This window comes from Mya arenaria, chromosome 7 (assembly GCF_026914265.1).
Source record: "Mya arenaria isolate MELC-2E11 chromosome 7, ASM2691426v1".
Classification (NCBI taxonomy): domain Eukaryota; kingdom Metazoa; phylum Mollusca; class Bivalvia; order Myida; family Myidae; genus Mya; species Mya arenaria.
In genome coordinates, this window is record NC_069128.1 from 12,405,865 (window position 1) to 12,414,184 (window position 8,320).

An 8,320-nucleotide genomic window follows, 5' to 3' on the forward strand; every position below is an offset into this window, starting at 1 on the left:
AAGCTTGACGATAAAGGCAACAATTGAATTGTTGTCATGCTTTAAGGGACACATTCACGTTAAATAAGGTCAGACAACCAAAATTATAAAATACTGAGAAAAGTGATTAAATTGTTTGTTATAATACTATATAAACATCATCAAAGACCCCTCTATTTTGTCTATGAGCATTAGAAACCGACTGGATAGTTCAAAGATTTTAGCCTCGAATTAACAAGAATATGGTAAATAAGTGTCGACTAAGCGCTGTTTGTCAATAAAAGTGTGCAAAATTATTCAATTTTAACAAAGTTTTGTTGTTATTTTGAAAATCGTTGATCTCCTTTAAAAACAAAAATAGTATACGGACCTCATTTTCGGCAGACATCAACCCTTCTGGCAATACAGTTCGTATTTTTTGCAGCCGGTTCACAACACCGCATCAGTTATATTTCCCAGAGGAAAGATCGTTTATCAAATTATTGCCACAAAACTTCATAATTAATGTTAACAATGTTCAAAATACGATAACAGAACGCGCTGAGTAGTACTTAATTGGTTCCCGGAGCGATGCTTGGAGCTCAGAACCATCGAGGCGCCAAATAATTACTGCCAATATCGCCAATTTGCCCCTCTTCGATTCATTATTATGCGTACATCGTTTCGATTGCTACTGATTTAGCAGTGACGCGACAGTAGCATTGGGACGAATGGCATTGAAGACGGATAATTAATGTGACATCGGTATCAGCAGACGCACGCATTATACCAAGCACCTGTTCTATGTTGATGCTGCCTCGAAGAACGCCCAACATGAGTCGATTAGTTTGGGACAGAATGATACCATGAATATTTAATGTTACGAAAAAGCATGATGGCAGACTGAAAGCTCGAGTAAACCGTTGATTAATCAACAAAAACTACAAATATGACAAAAACGTTTCCTGAAAAATCGAAATCCTTGCAGCGTTATTGGCCGTGTCTAGCAATAACTGTCTCAAACTCAAATAATTTAAGTGCTTTGGACGAGGTTCCAAGATAATTGTACCTAATAACTAAATAAAACATAAGCGCATCATTTATATAATTCTAATCGTATTTTTATGTTCCAAAATTAGAAGGACAAGTGCCGCTAAGTCGGCGGTAAGCAAGCAACATCACATCATCATTAGTAATAACGTTGTCGTGGGTTTAATTTTTGTGAGTTGTCAGATAAACTGCATTTAGAATACATCTCTGAATATTTGCAATCCAAAATTATAAATAATAAGAGAGCTCTCAATCATTTTCTAGACAACCCAACCCCCATGTTTATTGCTTAAGACAGACTTGTGTCTGAGACATTTTGATTTTAAAATCCCTATTTAGATACGTGTTTAGTTTGAAACGCGTTTTTTGCATGTATACCTGGTGATTACATACAGTTTTAGACGATCCTGTCTCAGTTGTTACAGACACGGTGACGCGAGGTATTTTGAAATATTCTGAAATAATGAATTATTCAAAACCTGCATTAGCACGTAATCACTTGAAATTAAAGATGATTTATGCTCATTAACATATGCAGTTTGACAAGTTACAGAAATGCCCACATTTAATACACAGTACATTCAATCATCATTGTAATATATCACATGAACAAGGATGAAAAATACCCCTTCATTTTAATTGTAAACAAACTCTTAATTCGTCGAAAAAAATTTTTTTCCTTGTATTCAAATATCCCCCTAATTTGTTTTATTTAGGGAGATCAACTGTTTTATAAAAAGCTTGTTCATTATAAAGCCTTTTTAATTATCGAAATTAAAATGTGTAGCCATTAAAATGTACCCAATGAAATAATTTCCTAATAAAAAACACAATTCTAACCACGTGATGATTGTGTATTAGTTACTGCACCCGCTTCCTGAAATATTGAAATTAAACATGAGCACGAAGCGCGAGTTGTATATTTTCACTCGCGATGGTTTGAGCGTAGTAACTGTTTGTACAGGGTCATCGTTCAATAAGTAGCGTGCGCTTATGTGAATATCGTTGTTATTTATCCTCATGACAATTATTGCACGATATGAGCTCCGCCTACTGGTTACCATTCTGATATGAGAATTAATGAACAAAACGAAGAAAATGCTATCAATATGGTCCCCAGCTCTTGGATCTCGTTAAATTTGCATTTCATGAACTATAACATAAACTGGGTATGGTTCATCTGTCATTTCAGACTGGCTTCACAATTTACAAGGACGATTTATCAGTGTAAGCTTTGTTTTTATTAAGATAAAAGAGAACTATTACTTATTTTTTGAGCATGTTTTATTTTAATTTTGTATTCTAAAAGATGATTTATTAATAGAATGATAAAAAATAGCCAATAACGTATTATTTTCTAAGCTTTAATCGCTTGCAGCTGTAAATTCAAAGGCCTGCTGCCATAAAACAGTTCCGTCAAAGGCTGTATTTTTTTCTTGATAATTGATGTAAAGCTTAATTCAAAATGGTGAAAACACTATCTGGAAGTGACATCACGTGTCAACAAAAAGGATTCATATACAAACTACCGCTGTTATCATTCGCAGACATCCCATGAGTATTTTATCCAAACAATGCCCACGTTCTTTACGTCTGTCGCCATAATTTGGATTGCGATGAAAGTATATTTGTCTTTGAACTATAAAAGCTATTAATCTGTTTCCACTGTTAGCTACATCCCAGTCATGGCTGATCAAGATCTCCGGGAGTCAGGGAGCCTGCCAGCCCGCCCGGTTATCCTATTTCCATCACGATAAACCTTTGTATATTTCCCGGAACTCGCCGCCACTAGCCGGTCAGTCGCCACAACTCCCGGCCGCTGATGAAAAGACGAAACTGTTGGCGACGTTAGACCCCGAAGCAATTAAATCTCATCAATTATTCATAACGTATAGCCCTGTTGTCCAGTCCGCTCGTCGCCATTTATGAACTAATCTGAATCATTAACGAGCTTGCTTTTCGTCTCGCGCCTAGTCAATATCGACTAACGCATGATTTGTACAGTTGCCGGAGCTTCGAATCTTATTTATCTTTCAGAGCTAGCAGCATCGATGTTCATTTTAATTACTTTTATGACGTTTGTGACCGAGTGTCGGCAAAGTTCTGGCGACTTTTTGTCTCATGTTTGTGTAATTGACGGTCAGCTTACTGCCACCGGTAAAATTCATGATTGCTAGAAAGCTTTCATCTGATTAAATGAACCATCTGTTACCACGGGCATATAATCCTAATGACTATTGATAGAAAAAAACAACATAGTTTATACTATTATTGGCGTCAGTAATGTCTGCACATCCCTATTATCAGAGAAGCAAAATATTCCTTACCTCCGTAAAGCAGTGGTTTCGGTTCGGCAGTCTGATCCTAGTTTAGTAGCTTAGCCTCTCGGTAAGGGTCAGGGTGTTGTGGAATGAATTTAAGCGACACTATTAGTGACATCATCGTTGTTGTTTGAAATACTTTCATTTTTCTTTAGATATCATCTGGTCTATATTAGTTTAAAAAGATAAATGTGTTGTTGTTTTCGATTTTACTCCCCAAAATAGGGTATGCACATACACGTATTTGTTTTGAATGCGGGAGGGGGGAGCTCGGCTCCATTAGGATACCTATTCAAGAAGAAATAACTGAATAAACTCACCTATACATAGAAAACTTGAAATTAAAGATCGTTTACTCCAAAATCGATTGTCTAATTTTAAAATAACCTCTCAGAAAAAAGCACTAGGTGACCCTCTACCAAATTCCATAAAGCTATGTTTGTTGATACAAAAACATGGCCACTAGGGAGCGGTTTTTACGACATGTCTATTTGGGAATATTCTTGTCAGACATCGCTCACACGATTACTACCGAGCATTACCAAATAATCGCACAAATGTTCCTTGTGGGACCGTCTACAAGATTCCTTCAATTGGTATTAGAATCTTAAAAAATATGGCCGCCAGGGGGTGGAATCTTCCCTTTTTTCTTACAGCAAGGCCTAAAACGTAGCACTGCATTGTGGTTCTCTATCATATTTGTTCAAATCATGCTCCTGGGGTCAATGTTGAACCTACCCTGGTGCCACTTGTTTTACACGGAACTATTTAAGAATCGTTGTTGAATCAAAAATGCAAATCCCTGAGCTGAAAAACTTAATAAAAAATATGTAGATTTGTCTAGTGGTCTATTACCAACGCTCTTGAAACCACCTTATTTCCATAGCAACCATCACTTTCCATACCAACCATCAATCGCTATGACAAACACAATTTTGCTTGGCAACATAATGTTCTTTTCTAGGTGACTTTTTTCTAGGTGATATATTAGCATCTGCTTGCTTCCCTAGCATCCATCGTTTACCTAAACAAAGATCAACCTGCTAAGCAACCATCAACTTTCTTAGCAACCACATTTAAGTAGCCAATGGCTAACTCGGCAACGGCTTAGCAACCATGGAACTCCTTAGCAACAACATTTTGTCAAAGCGACCAATAACTTCTTGGTACTTACGGATGAGTGATATTTGGCCCCATGACCATAGGAATTATTTGTTACGCCTTAGTATGTACACGTATATCCTCTTTATTCATTTGTGGGGTAGCGTGTAGTTTTATCACTGAAATGTAACGAAATTCATATTTTTTATTGTTTATATCTATATTGAAATATTTGTTTGGAATTATTCTTACTTACGATTTAAGACAGCTATTACACACATGTAATAAGAGTTAGACAGGGAATTAATTTCGTAGAAGATGGCGTTTGATATAGTATTAATGAGGATAGTTTGCACATTTTATTGCAATTTTATGTCCTATCCCAATAAATTCGGCAGCTGATGAAACGATATTCCCCTGCTGATAATATAATTTCAATTTCAACGTTAAATATTACGCTCAGCAGTAATAAAAGGGGCATTTAAGTACAGTGTGTATATCCCAGTTTAAGTTATAAATCTACATTGAACACCATACAATTTAATGTAATTAACACGATTCTATATTAAAACGAATTTCAATGAATTAAGAAAGACAGTCATTGTATTGTAACCCCACCCCCTTTAGGGCACGAAGTTATAGGGGCTTTTTAGTAGTACTGTACTCTGCACTAAACAGGGTGACACGCGGTGATACGCGGTACGCATTAACTAAATATTGTCCTTATTCGGTACGCATACTTTCAAAAAGTATAATGTATTTGTAACGCAAGATTCGAAAAGAAGATGAAGGACTCCTGTATTCAGAACGCAAAATGATAGGGGCTACACCGTGACTCCGTCATGTGCGCATCTTTTAATACTGAATAGTATTATGCATACTTATCATTCATGTAAGTCATACTCCAATTGCTTCTGGTGTATATCAGACTCCCAGATGTGGAATGTTTCGTAATGTTTGACCTTGACGAGAGCATGATTCTCTATATTAGTCGATTGTAATGTAAAGCTCAACTGAGTCCCAATTTTAGGAAAGACAACTCAACGTGATGGTGAGGCGTGCCCCGACCCATCGAAGAATGGTGGGGAAATGCCTGGCCTGAGCTACCCGGTGATACACCAGTGTACCTATTATGGGACACACTGACCCGCAGATGGATGCAAACATGCTTCTTTCTTCAGTTTTCCGAATTAACGGAAGACATTTTCAACGGTTCGTATGATGAATATACATAATTGTATGATTTAAAATTTACATGCCATCAAACAGCGAATATATATGATCTATATATTCAGGTATTCCTCATAAAATTTGCACCAAACAATCTAGCTAACTTGGAGCTGATAACATTTCAACAACTCAAAATGTATGACTTCGTGGTTATAGCCCAGTGTACCCGGCTTTTACGAAGGGTTGAGATTTTTAATCTTAATTTGTTTGGCTTACTGAAGTGCTAAACAGAAAGATAAACACTTGAAGCTCCCAGCTCGTGTCTGTCCGCCGTGGGAACCGTACTTGGGCGGTAAAACAATAGGTATATTATTGATAAGTTTGGAATTTCAAGAGCACTTACATCTTAATGGAATGATTCATTAATTGACAGTTTATCACTCTTGATAGGCGTTGACAAGATGGCTGGCGTTCTGCAGTCAGTTGTATAGAACTGATCAAGTCTTTGTTTTGGTTAAATTTAGTCGAACTGTTTATTGATTGGTTGATATTTGTCCAATATTTTCTATTAACCAATCAGAACATTTAAATGTACAAAATAACCTCAAGATAACCTATGGACAAAGTTTTATTCAAATGGATGCTGGATGTATAAAACTGGATATATTTTGGGTTTTCCGGGGGAAAGTTAACCAGAATGTTATCCAATAGTTCATCGAATCCAATCAAATCATTGAATGTGCCAACTATAGCGTAAAGATAACCGTTGACAGCATATCCAAGTTTTATGCAAATGGCTGCCGGGTTTTGATGTACATTCCGAGTGCGCATGTCCATACACTTGGCCATAGTCATGTGTCTAACAATAAACCTGGGGGTCGTTTCAAGAGAGGCTTTTAGTCGTAACTTGGGAGTATCTAAAATCTGTATAAACGACACAACTGGCAATACATCGATAAAGAATATTCCCCCAAAATTGTAGCAAAATGAAATTATGGCACTACGATCATTTCAATATACGACTTAGGTCAACTTAAATCTTTTAAACTACCTTGGCCAACCATTTTTCGAAACATAGGGGACGTAAATCTCGTTTCCAGAATGTGGGGCATGACTATTAAAGCTCATCTGTTTTTAGACAACAAAACGTAGTAGTCTACCTATTTATTATCTCGATCTACCGTATTCGGCGACGCCATGCAGGCATTCACAAACAGTTCTAGATGTTTGAATGAAACTTAGTACAAATGCTAATTGCAGAAATCCACATATCTGTTGTAGTTCATCTCTCTGAATTCGAAAACATTGTCGAGTTATGCCCCTTGACCGTCACTCGTAGTGCCCTTGCATGTTGTTGTCTGAACACCAGAAGGGTTCAAGTCGTAAACTGAAATTATCCTAGTGCCATTGTTTCACTATCTTCCTACATATTCATGGGTGAAAGTTGCAAATTTTCAAAATACTGAAAAATTAAGCTGGGGCCATGGTGCCTTAGGGCCCATGGTGGGTCCAGGGGGCTGGAGGCCCCCGGAAGCTCCAGGAATTAAGCATTTTAAAACACATTTCAAAGCCTTTCCTGTCTTTTAATCAATCAAGTTCTTAAGTATTATACCCCGGGGTATACAAACTTCATTGTTCAATTTTGACAGCAGTATTTCGATTTATTTCATTGTTTATTTTTTGCCTCCAATTTGCGGTATGTCGTAAAGTCGTAAAGGATACTGACTGTAAATATTCGGCGAAAACCGGCTTTTTCCGCCATCCAAGTTTTTTTTGGCACGGAAACTGCCAAGGTTATTCGGAGAAGATTGGAATGACAATTCTTTTTTTACGAAAAGAAACGACTATTTTCGGAAACGTTCGGCTGATATCGCCGACAGAATTTTACCACTTATGGCAACGCTATTTATAGAACGAAATTGGGAAACCAGAAAATTTAACTTTGTTTTATCTTCGATTTTGAGTAGATCGCGATGTTGATAATGGGGTTTGGGGTACCCCCTCCACCCCCAGAAAAATTCCCCTGATTTACACGATTTAGAAAAATGATCCCTGAGAAGACGGAAAATACAGAATTCCGTATTAATACGGAAAACTTTCACCCATGCATATTGTATTTGAGTGAATTGTACTTAAGCCAACATTGGAAATCGGAACTTGAGGTAAACAAATCAAAACATAAAATCGATGTATTGCCATTTGTGACGATTGTACAGATTTAAGATAACTTAAGTATTGACTTGAGGCCTTTCTTGAAACGGGCCCCGATCTCCAAATATCACAAAAATACTCAAGTCAAATCTCAATCTCAATATCAACTCATTTTACCTAAAAAGAACAGTTTGGTTCAATATCGTTTGTTTTTATTTCTTCAAAAACGTCAATACTCATAAAATGTATTGATTTAAACCTTTCGTCAACATTTTATTAAAACATAATTCTAGAGCAAAAATATACATAAAATCAACATACTCCATGTGAGAATGCGATTTTAAAAATAGTAAAAACATCTACGAGTGTGAATAAACGTTGGTTATTTGATAAAATGATTTGAGATTGAAATTTGATTTTTGAGATATTGATGCCTTGTCTGATACCTCATGAGTCGTCGGAAAAAGAAATTGAAATCGATACTTTATACATCTTGAACTCCATTAACTGTTCAACATATTGCTCCAACGTCATGACAATTGTTCACTCTCCTATTGGCCATTATTCGG